The sequence below is a fragment of the Amphibalanus amphitrite genome, unplaced genomic scaffold (genome assembly GCF_019059575.1).
Source record: "Amphibalanus amphitrite isolate SeventyFive unplaced genomic scaffold, NRLGWU_Aamphi_draft 000480F_arrow, whole genome shotgun sequence".
In the NCBI taxonomy this organism is placed as follows: Eukaryota; Metazoa; Arthropoda; class Thecostraca; order Balanomorpha; family Balanidae; genus Amphibalanus; species Amphibalanus amphitrite.
Genome location: NW_024881974.1, coordinates 489,261 through 503,277, shown reverse-complemented (window position 1 = coordinate 503,277; position 14,017 = coordinate 489,261).

Sequence of the window (14,017 nt, the reverse complement as noted above, 5' to 3'; positions counted from 1 at the left end):
GGCCCGGCCCGGCCCGGCCCGGCCGGCGGACCGGGCGACCGGACGGCGGGGGAGGGAGGGGGAAGGGGTCCCGACGACGGCAGCATTGAAATAGACTAACAAAATTCTTAAGAAACACTTTATCTCGAATATTCGGGAGACATTTTAAGGCAGGCGTGACGTTATTCAAATAAGACTCGCTTTTTATTGGAGAATTGGTAGGCAATAGGCATTTGCACGTTACTCATTCATCACCCTTCTGTTTTGAAATAATAACCGGTCATTATGACCATAATCACGGTATTAGCCTGCTTTGTCTGTCTTGGGTGTACACCAAAATGTTGGAAGCCTAGCTAGTAGCTAACGTAAATTTCTTCTTAATTCCAACGATTTGTTTGAACAATAGTCCTTTCAAAAGCTGACACTTGCGTCCGGCTTTGAACTAGTTTAAAATATAAACATTCAGATTTCATAAGTATTACTGATGCAACAAAATAAGTTAAACATTTTCATTACCTTGCCTATATGTAGATGAAACAGAGCAGCCGCCAACACCCACGTCCAGCCGATCTCCTCACAGCCTCCACACTGCTGCCCATTGCCCAAGGACCGACCGTAACATCTGTGTGCCATAAAATGGAACAACGGCGTCTTTCATCAGGCGGACCCCAATACGGACGCCACGCGGATCGTCCGTAATCGAACGCTTGGTACAGGGCCACTGTCGCATGGCTTAGTTCGATTTTGTCTGGTCTGATACAAGTTCTACAAGCATTGGCAAAACATCGGTGCAATAGCTATGAGCTCATGTCTCGATTTAAGGATGAGGGTGAAAGCCAGTAGCGAAATCCCAGGTGCAGTAATAAGTACAAATATACACTTCGCATTTTTGCTCGAGACATTCGTGACAGCTAAGTTTCAAATGCTGGCAACATATCAACACTGCCAGTCTTCCAGTGGGTATTGGTGGGCCCAGATGGCAGAAATATATATTTTGACGGTATTAAAGGTGACACACTACCCAAAAAGCAGCCCTGAATTCAAAAACCTTACATTTCCACTTTTTATTGTTTTTTTTGTGTGCTTTTGAAAATACTCCACCTTTCTTCTACCGAAACTTGGTTGTCTTTCATAGCTAAAAAAAAAAACTGGAAAGGTTGAATAGATAAAGGCTTTTCGTGTAAAAGTTTTCGATTTCTCTGGAGACAGAGTCAGTATGCTAGTTCATTCAGTTGGAGACAGCCTAGACATTTTTTTCACCTCTGTGGAGAGAGAGGTTTGGGAGGAGAGGGAGAGGCGGCGGGGAGAGACGAGTGGCGGCAGCCGGGGACGGAAGGTGTTTGGAGAAGTGCCTGCTGATAGGAAGAGATAACAGGAAGTAAAACAACAGAGAAACGGGATGAGGAGACAGCCAGTGTACGGAGGGAAAAGGAGGCTGTGTTGTGTCAATGAGGACTCTAACTCTATCCCGCCACGGCGGCTAACTGTGTCCCGCCCCGCCCCGCTAACTGTGTCCCGCCCCGCCCCGCTAACTGTGTCCCGCCCCGCCCCGCTAACTGTGTCCCGCCCCGCCCCGCTAACTGTGTCCCGCCCCGCCCCGCTAACTGTGTCCCGCCCCGCGCCGCTCTGCCAGGTGTGCACCAACATGAACACGTGCTTCTGCCACGGCGGCTACGCGGGCGCGACGTGTTCGCAGCGCTCCAACCAGACGCTGGTGCGGCCGGGCGACTTCACGCCGCACCTGATGCCGTCGCCGCAGCCCGAGGAGGACGACAGTCCGCTGGACGGTATCGACACGCGCAAACGAGTCACCAAAATGGGTGAGTGGCCGGCGCCGCCAAACGGTGAGTACCTACCAGCACGGGCCGGGCCTGCGCGCGGCGGTGTAACATATAATACTGGGCCCGCGGAGCCCCCAGCGACCTCGGTCAGGGGTATGGTCGGACACGGGGACGAAGGTTCAGTGACCTCGGTCAGTGGTATATATGTAGTTGGACCTCGGCGTGACCTCGGCGTGTATGTAGTTGGACACGGGGACGGCCCGCGGAGCCCCCATGACTTTTCACGGTATTTTTGACGCACGAAATAGGTAAGCATATCGGGAGCATATCGTACGCAGAAGTGCATTTTGAGATCAGTGGTAGCTGGTGCGTTACTTCTCGTTTGACGCCGGAAGTTCAGCGAGCTCGGCAATAAGGATGTACCCGTCTGTCCAGTGATTCCAGTTCGCCCGGTAAGTGTGAGCGCCGGCGAAGTTCGAACTCGGCCGAGTAGGTATGTGTTTTACGGCCTCCGCGGAGAGTTACTGGAGTGGAGCCTCCAGGCCAAGTGCGCCGTATAATCAGCGGACGTCTCCCGGGGCGCCGGACCGCGCCGCGCTGAGTGGTTTGCAGGCCACCGGTCCCACTGCAGTGGCAGCGGCGTGGAGCCGGACCCAGCGGCGGCGTGGAGCCGGACCCAGCGGCGGCGTGGAGCCGGACCCAGCGGCAGCGGACCTACGCCACCGGTCCCACTGCAGTGGCAGCGGCGTGGAGCCGGGCCCAGCGGCGGCGGACCCATGCCACCGGTCCCACTGCGGTGGCAGCGGCGTGGAGCCGGGACCGAGCGGCGGCGCTCGGCTGTTGGACACGCCGCTCAGCACAGCCGCTGATCGCGGACTCCGCTGAGCATGTGGGGTTAAACTAGACGGTTCCCCGTTATATTTTTGTAGCACGGAGCTTTTTAGAGTACCTCATAAGTCATAAGCTTCTCCAGTAATCACACAGCACACTGTGCGATTTAGGGGGCCGGAGCAGGATCCCTAGTCCCGCCTGTAAGTGCCTATTTACTCGCCAATACCGTCCTTTAAAGGTAGTGTGCCACCTTCGAATGATTTCCCATTTTATTTTTCCTAGGATCAGAAGCTTCTGTTTTTACCTAATATCGCAAAAAAAATCAAAAATGGGCCTAAAATAGTGCTTTTTTCGCCTAAAAGTTTATCGGTTTTTCGATATGTATAACAACTGTAGTGGGCTGACCTGCAAACAGGCGTCGGCAACAATCACGAATGCGGCGCACATGTGACAATAAGCAAAGGTCATTATAGAGTTACGACGTACGGGAATGAGTTATCAGCTGTCTAATCGTAGGCAACACAATGTCGAATTTAAACTGTAAGTCTGTATTGGTATTGTTTCTTTAATTTGGCTGTCGAACCTTAATTTATGGTTTGAAATATTATTTTATGTAAAATAATTGATATGAAACAGCCGTCTCTAAAGTTATGACCTCATCTCACCACATGAAAGTGGCAGAAATGACAATGATCAGCTGACGCATTTTTCTTGGCCGAAGTCAGAGCGCGCGGCCCGACGCACCACCACCGCACCACAAAGTATGAGCAGAAGCCGCGCCCAAAGCCAGGGCCCCGGTAACGTGAGGTAGCCGAGTCGGGGCAGCGTGCGCTGACCCAAGCCGGGGCCGCGGCTTTGGGCGCGGTCTACCGCATCCCCGCGGGCAGCCCCGGGCTATCACATGACACCGGGAGGACGCGCGGCCCCGGCTTAGGTCAGCGCACGCTGCCCCGACTCGGCTACCTCACGTTACCGGGGCCCTGGCTTTGGGCGCGGTCTACCGCACCACCTAACAGGCGTGTTCGAAACCGCAGGAGATGATGATGAACGGGTTTATCGAAACTTGATTGGATGAGCCTATCGGTAATAGCGATTTCAGTGTGTGCATTTATTGTTCATAGTGGTGTGAAATGTGGTTGGGGTACGACCGACAACCCGTCGGGGCGAATTTCGCACTGGGGTACTCAAAATTTGAAGAATTTAAGACGTTTCCATGAGTTTTGAAGGTATGGATAAGTTCTAAAAATCCGGTTCTCCTTATCTGGGCCATTAACTCCATACCGTCCAGGAAAGCTGGCACACTACCTTTAAGTGCGGCACACTGCGACACACGGCTGGCGGCTCACGGCTGTGCTGTCGGCCAAAACCGCTGCCGTCTCGGACGACGGAGGGGCTGCTGTGCCACTGTCCACCCTTCCTAGTTGGTTTCCTGGCTGCTGTGCCCACTGCTCACCCTTCCTAGTCGGTTCCCCGGCTGCTGTGCCCACTGCTCACCCTTCCTAGTCGGTTCCCCGGCTGCTGTGCCCACTGCTCACCCTTCCTAGTCGGTTCCCCGGCTGCTGTGCCCACTGCTCACCCTTCCTAGTCGGTTCCCAGGCTGCTGTGCCCACTGCTCACCCTTCCTAGTCGGTTCCCCGGCTGCTGTGCCCACTGCTCACCCTTCCTAGTCGGCTCCCCGGCGGGCTCACCTTATCGTGGGATAGCCGGAGCAGGTGCCGGTCCACGCTCCGGTCCACGGTCCGGTTCACGGTCCGGTTTACGGTCCGGTTCACGGTCCGGTCTCTCGTCCGGTCTCTGATCCGTTCTTTGGTCCGGTCTATGGTCTGCACTATGGTCCGGTCTCTGGTCCGGTCTCTGGTCCGGTCTCTGGTCCGGTCTCTGGTCCGGTCTCTGGTTCGGTTCTCGGTCCTACCCCACTCACGCTGCGGGCGCCTGTTGCAGTTAAATCGTCGGCGGCCATGAAGACGCTCTGGCTGGTGGTGCTGCTGGTGACGCTGGTCGGCTGCATCTTTATCCTGTTCGCTCTGGTGGCAATGTGTTACAGGTACCGCCGCGGCGCGCCGTCCGTGTACCCCTGCCGCTGTGCCCTGGATGTGCCGAGCGCCCGGCGCATGCGTCGGCCGCGCCCGGCCCCGGCCCCGGCCCCGGCCCCGGCCCGCTTGGTGTGACGGTAGAGCTCGGCGGCCGGCGGCGGGCGGCGCCGGTCATCCCCCGCAGCATGGCCGCGCCCAGGGCCGGCCGTCCTCTGTGGCGCCCCGCCCCGTGACCCGGCCGCGCGCCCCGCCCCGCCCCCTGCCACCTGGCGGCCGCGCTCGGAAACTGTGTGCTCGTGTGTCTCCGCTAGATGGCGCCGGCGGCGTGCATTGACCCTGCCTGTTCTGTCTCTGCCGCAGTGAAAAACGATGGCAGTTCCACGCTGCATTTGGTGATAATGCTGGTGTCACTGGTAGGCCTGATCTTTCTCTTCTTCACCTTTGTTGCACTGTGCTACAGGTCAGTTGCAGTCGGATTGGGCGGCAGGTTAGTACACGTTCACAACCACAGATGTCACCGCTCTGCATCGGTCGCCTTGCAATAAATTGATGCACTTGACGCCGCGCGCCGGCGGCCGTCCGGACGCCGCCACTCGCTCGTCCTCCCTCGGCTGTCCTTGTGAAACTGAGCGGCTCCCGCCAGTATCACAACGACAGCGCGAGCGATGCGACGGGGCCACACTCGATCGGGCTGTGGCGGATAATGAGCTTTGAAATATTGAATTTTCAACTTGTTTTGACAATGCTCTTTGTTTGAAGCCCTTTATTTGAGTACTATTTAGTACCTACATTAAATTGTCTAATTGTGGCTGCTTTGGGCCACAGTCAGTTCCTGGGCGAGCCACCGGTGCGCTGGCGATTTCAGTTTGCTAGCATCATCTCTTGATCACAAAATTTTCATCATGTCACTGCCGACTGGCCCTCGGAGGCCACATATTTTCACTAGAGGACTTTTCGAGCGGTACTCTGACAGCACCGTCCTGCAAGGAATGCACCACAATGGCTGGGGCAGCCTCTGAATTTTTGGACTCGGAGGGTGATTTTGACCCAGCAGCGAGGACTCTGTGCTTGTGAGTGGCCGACCTTGCCGCGGGCTGTGCGTACTTCGGTGGTGGCCGTCAGCATGAGAAACACTTTTTCCCTAGTGGCTCATTTTCATTTGCTTCACACTCGCATGGTTGCATCGCTGAAGCGCATGTTCGCTTGCATTTTTTCATTAATAGTACCCATCTTTCGTTCGGCTAAAATTGTGACGTTATTTCAATGTTTGATGCTGTGTTTGATATACAATATTTTGTAATTACTCAGCTAATCGTGCCGTGATAAAAAGGAGGCTTTTAACACCGTCCAGTTCGGCGTTGCGCCGCCTCTCCTCATTTTCCGACTCCCCTGTCAGCGGCTCAGTTCCCGACTCCGCTGTCAGCGGCTCAGTTCTCGACTCCGCTGTCAACGGCTCATTTTCCGACTCCGCTGTCACCGGCTCATTTTCCGACTCCGCTGTCAGCGGCTCGCTTCCCGACTCTCCTTTTCCGACCCCGCCGTCTCCGGCTGATTTCCCGACTCCGCCGTCAGCGGCTCAGCTCCAGACTCTCCTTTCCGACTCCGCTGTCAGCGGCTGATTTCCCAACTCCGCTGTCAGCGGCTCAGTTCCCGACTTCACTGTCACTAACTGATTGTCCCACGCCGCAGTACTGTCATTCACTGTCACTGGATATATAAAGCCATCTGTTACATTGATGCAAAGCCGTTACCGTTGATTAAAAATACCCGCATGTTGTTCTTAAAACATTTACGCCTTATTAGTGTCATAGTTTAATTGTTAAATTACTTCTGGTTTTAGGCAATTACTGATGGATGCTGCACCCGACCTCCAACTTGCTTGTTTCGATAAAAGGTTAAATGCCCAAAACGGCGCGGCTTAGAGCCATTTTCTTTTTTATTGCAATGTGTGTTAGAACCGAAAAAACTGTCCGGGAAAATAATCGACATTCATGACATATGTAAGCCGAATCAGAAATTAGTTATTTCATGGCATTCCGGGCTTCCCGTGAAGCAAACCTTTTCATTAAAGTCATTTAGTTTTCTTTCTATTTGAAGAAAGCGGCAATTGCTCGTCGTTCTCGGACGTTGCGAGAGGGGCAATTGCCCGAAATGCCACGGAACTGTCGAAACACCTCTTGCCTTTCCTCCCTTGGCTCGATTTACTACGATCGGACCACCACCCTGGCCCGGGTCAATCTAGAAATGCGTGTGGCGAATCACACGCAGGGTATGGTGACATGGTCCGCCACGTGCGCATGTTGATATCAGTCATAAAGCTATTATTGAGGCCGCATTAATTGTGCACGTGTTCAACTTATAAAGAACGAAGAAGGCAGAAACAACTATCTCTTTCTCCAATATTATATGCATAAATTCGTTGAAGTACCTGGGAGACATTGACGCTGACTGTATGACGTATGTTCCGATGTGTCTGTCCCCTGTCCGCTATTTTGTCTGGTGCTATTGTATGTTGTATGTCCCCTGTCCGGTATGTTGTCTGGTGCTGACGGCGGCCGCGCGGTGACTGGTATGTCCCCTGTCCGGTGTGTTGTCTGGTGCTGACGGCGGCCGCGCGGTGACCGGCAGGCGTCGCAGCACCACGCCCAAATACGGCCAGCACCTGGGCAACAAGCAGGGCTACCCGTCACTGGCCCTGCCGCTCAACAACCGCAGCTCGAGCAGCGCCGAGGACCTCGAGGCCAGTCGCATGATCACCTTCGGGTCGATGCCCAGCTATAGGTAAGTGTCTCAGCTGCCAAAAACAGACCCAACTAGTCCAGCGCGCTGAGTCACGTAGCGGTACACAACCTGAACGGGCGTCTCAAATGTCTCGTACATATGTCCGTCCTGTGCGCCTGCCCTTCTGTCCTGACCTACTGCCGCCGTGTTACCTCCCCATCAATAACTGCCGTCCTGTCCTTCGCCGGTCTGAGCCCCTGTCCTCCGTTAGTCAGGGCCCCTGTTCTCTGGCGGTCAGTACCGGGGGCGCGCCCCTGTCCTCCGTTAGTCAGGGCCCCTGTTCTCTGCCGGCCAGTACCGGGGGCACGCCCCTGTCCGTTAGTCAGGGCCCCTGTTCTCTGGCGGTCAGTACCGGGGGCGCGCCCCTGTCCTCCGTTAGTCAGGGCCCCTGTTCTCTGGCGGTCAGTACCGGGGGCGCGCCCCTGTCCGTTAGTCAGGGCCCCTGTTCTCTGGCGGTCAGTACCGGGGGCGCGCCCCTGTCCGTTAGTCAGGGCCCCTGTTCTCTGGCGGTCAGTACCGGGGGCGCGCCCCTGTCCGTTAGTCAGGGCCCCTGTTCTCTGGCGGTCAGTACCGGGGGCGCGCCTCAGTCCTCCGTTAGTCAGGGCCCCTGTTCTCTGCCGGTCAGTAGCGGGGGCGCGCCCCTGTCCGTTAGTCAGGGCCCCTGTTCTCTGGCGGTCAGTACCGGGGGCACGCCCCTGTCCGTTAGTCAGGGCCCCTGTTCTCTGGCGGTCAGTACCGGGGGCGCGCCTCAGTCCTCCGTTAGTCAGGGCCCCTGTTCTCTGCCGGTCAGTAGCAGGGGCGCGCCCCTGTCCGTTAGTCAGGGCCCCTGTTCTCTGCCGGTCAGTACCGCCCCTGTCCTCCGTTAGTCAGGGCCCCCGTCCTCCGCCGGCCAGTACCAGGGGCACGCCCCTGTCCTCCGTTAGTCAGGGCCCCTGTTCTCTGGCGGTCAGTACCGGGGGCGCGCCTCAGTCCCCCGTTAGTCAGGGCCCCCGTCCTCCGCCGGCCAGTACCGGGGGCACGCCCCTGTCCTCCGTTAGTCAGGGCCCCTGTTCTCTGGCGGTCAGTACCGGGGGGCGCGCCTCAGTCCTCCGTTAGTCAGGGCCGCTGTTCTCTGCCGGTCAGTAGCGGGGGCGCGCCCCTGTTCTCCGCCGGCCAGTACCTGGGGCGCGCCCCTGTGCCGCCGAGCTCCGACACTATCTGCCGGGACCGCTACCGACCGGACACCATTACACAAAGGAGCGCCGCCCGACACACGGAGGAGGGTCGGGGGGGGGGGGTATCGAACCAGGCCGGATCGTGGGAACTGCGCCACGGCCAGATCGCTGTCACCGCCGCACCCACGCGCAGAAAACATATCCGAATACCTGTCTGACCTACCTACCCACCACAGGACGGCCAGACACAGTCACGGCATGACGTGCAATGATCAATACCTACTATAGGGAATTCGCGAGGTCATATTCTCCCGTTAATTAACGGCTTTTGTCAATGTGCTGCTTTTAAAAGGTTGATTAAAAATATTGTATTTTAGATGTTACATTCATTTTCTTAACCCTCGCCCCGTTGGGGGGGCCGTTTTGCCCCCCCCCCCTTGTGGTTTTTCCTGAATAGCAAGAAAACGGCGGCGCGCAGCGCCGCCAAATTTTCAGTACCTTCCCGGGCATCAATTTGACACCTTCACAATAAATTTCAAGTCTTAGGTCACCTTAGGTCAGGAGTTATTGAGGTCAAACTGAGGTCATGTTCGAGCAAAAATGAGCAAAAAACATGCAATCTTGAAACGCTCACCAAATCTGCAGTTATCAAGCAACTTCAAAGTTCTTTATATGGTCTAGTAAACAAAAAGCGGCGCTACAAAACTGCTATCTCCGATTTTCAAAATTTTGGGTTTTTGACCCCAAAAAAATTCAAAAAATTGATTTTTTTTAGAAAAACTAAAAAAAATCCAAAATTTTTCGAATTTCGAAAACCGGAATATATTTGATAGTCCCTGCGCTCTTCTATATACATACCAAATTTCAGATCGATATCTCGTTTTTGGCCAAGTTATAGCGAAAAAACTGTTCAAAAATAATGACATCAAATTTTTGAACTCAATTTTTAGCGATTCTAGACCACGTACGGCAAAACAAAGACCACCATTGAACTCCTCGTGACGAGCAGCATCGATTCGATACCCATTTTATGCAAATATATTAACTTTGAAATTTGACCTAATTTGACCTGACCTTGACCTGACCTTGACCTGACCTTGACCAAAACGTGACCTAAGCTGGCCCCAAAGGCTGCCTGACCCACATAATCGCATTGGTCGTGTAAAATGGGCCATAAACTATGTATCACACGACACTTTCATATTGTGACCCCCCAGTGACCTGACCTCTGTGACCTGACCTGATATCAGTGACCTCAAATAGCAAAATATGTGTTTGAAGAACATTTCCCCATCGATGATTTTCAATGAAATGCATTTTACTCGATTTTACAACGCATTTCTTGAAATGCCTGTAAACGGTGAAAATTGGACCCTTGACCTGACCTGTGACGTCATCGGTTTGACCTGGGTCAATAAAATTGGGTCACAAGGTAGTTCCATGATAGGGCTATCCAACACCGTTTGCCGCTTGTCGCTAGGTTGCGTGGTTCTCGAGATCTTAGGGGGGGGGGCCAAAATGCCCCCCCCCAACGGGGCGCGTTGTTCGGCAGAGCCCAACGGGGCGTGGGTTAATGTTCTAAAAAATTATCGTACCTTTATTTTGATTATAAATATTTGGTGCATTAACCCGCGCCCCGTTGGGCTCTGCGGAGCAACGCGCCCCGTTGCGGGGGGGGGGCATTTTGCCCCCCCCCCTAAGATCTCGAGAACCACGCAACCTAGCGACAAGCGGCAAACGGTGTTGGATAGCCCTATCAGGGAACTACCTTGTGACCCAATTTTATTGACCTAGGTCAAACCGATGACGTCAAAGGTCAGGTCAAAGGTCCAATTTTCACCGTTTACAAGCATTTCAAGAAATGCGTTGTAAAATCGAGTAAAATGCATTTCATTGAAAATCATCGATGGGGAAATGTTCTTCAAACATATATTTTGCTATTTGAGGTCACTGATACCAGGTCAGGTCACAGAGGTCAGGTCACGGGGGGTCACAATATGAATGTGTCGTGTGATACATGTTTTATGGTCCATTTTACATGCAAATGCGATTATGTTGGTCAGGCAGCCTTTGGGGCCAGCTTAGGTCACGTTTTGGTCAAGGTCAGGTCAAGGTCAGGTCAAATTAGGTCAAATTTCAAAATTAATATTTTTGCATGAAATGGGTAACGAATCGATGCAGCTCGTCACGGGGAGTTCAATGGTGGTCTTTGTTTTGCCATACGTGGTATAGAATCGCTAAAAATTGAGTTCAAAAATTTGACGTCATCATTTTTGAACAGTTTTTTCGCTATCACTTGGCCAAAAAATGAGATATCGATCTGAAATTTGGTATGTATATAGAAGAGCGCAGGGACCATCACATATATTCCGGTTTTCGAAATTCGAAAAATTTTGGATTTTTTTTAGTTTTTCTAAAAAAATCAATTTTTTGAATTTTTTGGGGTCAAAAACCCAAAATTTTGAAAATCCGAGATAGCAGTTTTGTAGCGCCGCTTTTTGTCTACTAGACCATATAAAGAACTTTGAAATTGCTTGATAACTGTAGATTTGGTGAGCGTTTCAAGATTGCATGTTTTTTGCTCATTTTTGCTCGAACATGACCTCAGTTTGACCTCAATAGCTCCTGACCTAAGGTGACCTAAGACTTGAAATTTGGTGTGAAGGTGTCAACTTGATGCCCGGGAAGGTACTGAAAATTTGGCGGCGCTGCGCGCCGGCGTTTTCTTGCTACTCAGGAAAAACCACAGGGGGGGGGGGCAAAATGCCCCCCCCCCCAACGGGGCGAGGGTAGCTAACTAGGGTGATACGCAGGTCCACATTTCAAACATGTTTAGCTGCCTTTGACTGAAGAAAACGATTAGGATTAGGAGTGTTAGGATAGGTAGGGATTTGAGATTAGTTTACCGTATTTGCCCGTAGGTACACGTTTAAAATTTACGACCTTCTAACGTAGCAAGCTAAGTAGGAATCTGAATCAATGCCGGACGGAATCAGCCCATCGGTACCAGTGTCGCAATCCTTTAGACTATCCTAAGTATTACCTACGGAGTGTTTATTTGAAGCTCATCATCGTGTGCTGGGGTTCTTGAGCAGGCATTTAGCTGATGTAGGAAACCATTTCTAACTGAGCAAAAAAGCACTCACAAACAAAAAAGCAAAGCAAAAGGAATGTTTAAGGTATCAACTTTATTTTTAGATATTCGCTTTACTATAAGCGAGCGATATTTTGCTCGTGCAGAATGTTTCCTGATTCCATCCTATCCATTTTCCTGCGTCAAATGTCTGAGAAGCGGCTGGGAAGAAGTAAGCGTCTTTTCCAAATCTAACGAAATAACAAATGAAATGATTCAGTCATACTAAACCACCCCTCGTATAACTTGGGCCGCATGATTTCTTTGATGTGGGATTTCATTGCTCCATGAACACGGCAGTAATCTGAAGACAGACGGTAAACGGCAGCGCTGACGAGCGGCCATCATGCAGTTCATGCTCCTCTTTAGCAGGCCGCCCTTCCCGACTGCTGTTTTTCGGTGACGTATGGTCCTTGTAAACTCTCCGCTGCCTGGCAGAAACGAAACACTTCAGGAAACTATGGGACATAGAGAGCAAAACAGGCCAGCTTACATACTATTCCTTCGATATCAAAACAACAAACATTGAGACATACTGCCTCCTTATCATGGACGGCTGCAGCGGAGGATGTTGTTTGCTGTTTTTTTTATGCATTTTCAGCTAAATTAGGGCATCTCCAAGTGTAGGTAATAGCATAGCGGTACCGGTAGGTTATTGGATACTCAAAGATATAAATGGTCTTTCAATCTAAAATGTGCAGCATGTTTAATTCATTGATTTGTCATTGCAGTCTTCAGACTGCGAATTCTGCAGTCACGAAATATCAGTAAGTTCATCCGACAGCAATCCGCAAACAGACAGTAGAATTCGTAACGGTGTTCCGTAATCGCGAACGTACAACAGTAATCCATGACAACGAATAGTTATTTTCAACAATAACAGAGCCCTGCGGTGCTATTCGCCACCGCCGCTCCTTATCCCGCCTGTGGCCCGACTGATCCCATCCCCAGTCCTGCCTGTGGCCCGACTGATCCCATCCCCAGTCCTGCTGTGGCCCGACCGGTTCCATCCCCAGTCCTGCCTGTGGCCCGACTGATCCCATCCCCAGTCCTGCCTGTGGCCCGACTGATCCCACCCCCAGTCCTGCCTGTGGCCCGACTGATCCCATCCCCAGTCCTGCCTGTGGCCCGACTGATCCCATCCCTGCAGTCCCGCCTGTGGCCCGACTGATCCCATCCCCAGTCCTGCCTGTGGCCCGACTGATCCCATCCCCAGTCCTGCCTGTGGTCCGACTGATCCCATCCCCAGTCCTGCCTGTGGCCCGACTGATCCCATCCCCAGTCCTGCCTGTGGCCCGACTGATCCCATCCCCAGTCCTGCCTGTGGCCCGACTGATCCCATCCCCAGTCCTGCCTGTGGTCCGACTGATCCCATCCCCAGTCCTGCCTGTGGTCCGACTGATCCAATCCCTGCAGTCCTGCCTGTGGCGCGACTGATCCCATCCCCAGTCCTGCCTGTGGTCCGACTGATCCCATCCCCAGTCCTGCCTGTGGCCCGACTGATCCCATCCCCAGTCCTGCCTGGGGCGCGACTGATCCCATCCCCAGTCCTGCCTGTGGCCCGACTGATCCCATCCCCAGTCCTGCCTGCGGCCCGACTGCCTCCTCACTATGTGCGGCTCGTCGCTGTTCCCCGGTTCCGTCTGTGACCCGACTGTTTCACTGTGTGCAGTTCGTCGTTCCCCAGGGAGCACAAGACGCAGCAGCCGCGCCAGAGTCCGAACCCGCGCGGCTTTCCGGCCGGGCACGCTGCCGCCGCCGGCGGGGCGCCCAACCGGCTGCCCGGCCCGTCTGCGCAGCTGGGCGGCGCCCACCCCGGCGCCCACCCCGGCGCCCACGGCGCACACGTCGGACAGCACGGCGGCTCCCTGCACGGGATGCCGCACGCCGGGCCCCACGGCGGGCCCCACGGCGAGGCCCATGGCGGTCCCCACGGCGGCTCCCACCGTGGCTCGCACGCGGGCCTGCACGCGGGCGCGCACGGCGGCAGCCACGCCAGTCTGCCGGCGGCGCGCGGCGGCCTGCCGCTGACCGGGCCCGCCGCCGGCGCCATGGAGCCAGGTGAGAGTCCGCAGACGGCACCGGCGCGCCCGCCGTGAGTACCCGCTCGGACGTACGGCCACTCTGCTCACTTCAACCAGCCTGGTCACTAGACTCAATGATTAGCATGACCCTATCATGTCATGTACTTAAATGCCGATGAAAAGTTCGTAGAAGTTTTTTCTGCTTGTCTACCGATATTTTGACGTCAATGTATTTTGCGTAGTTTTCGGTGATACGGCTTTTGTTCAGCTCAGCGATCGCCATTGCATTCGCCCCTGCCCG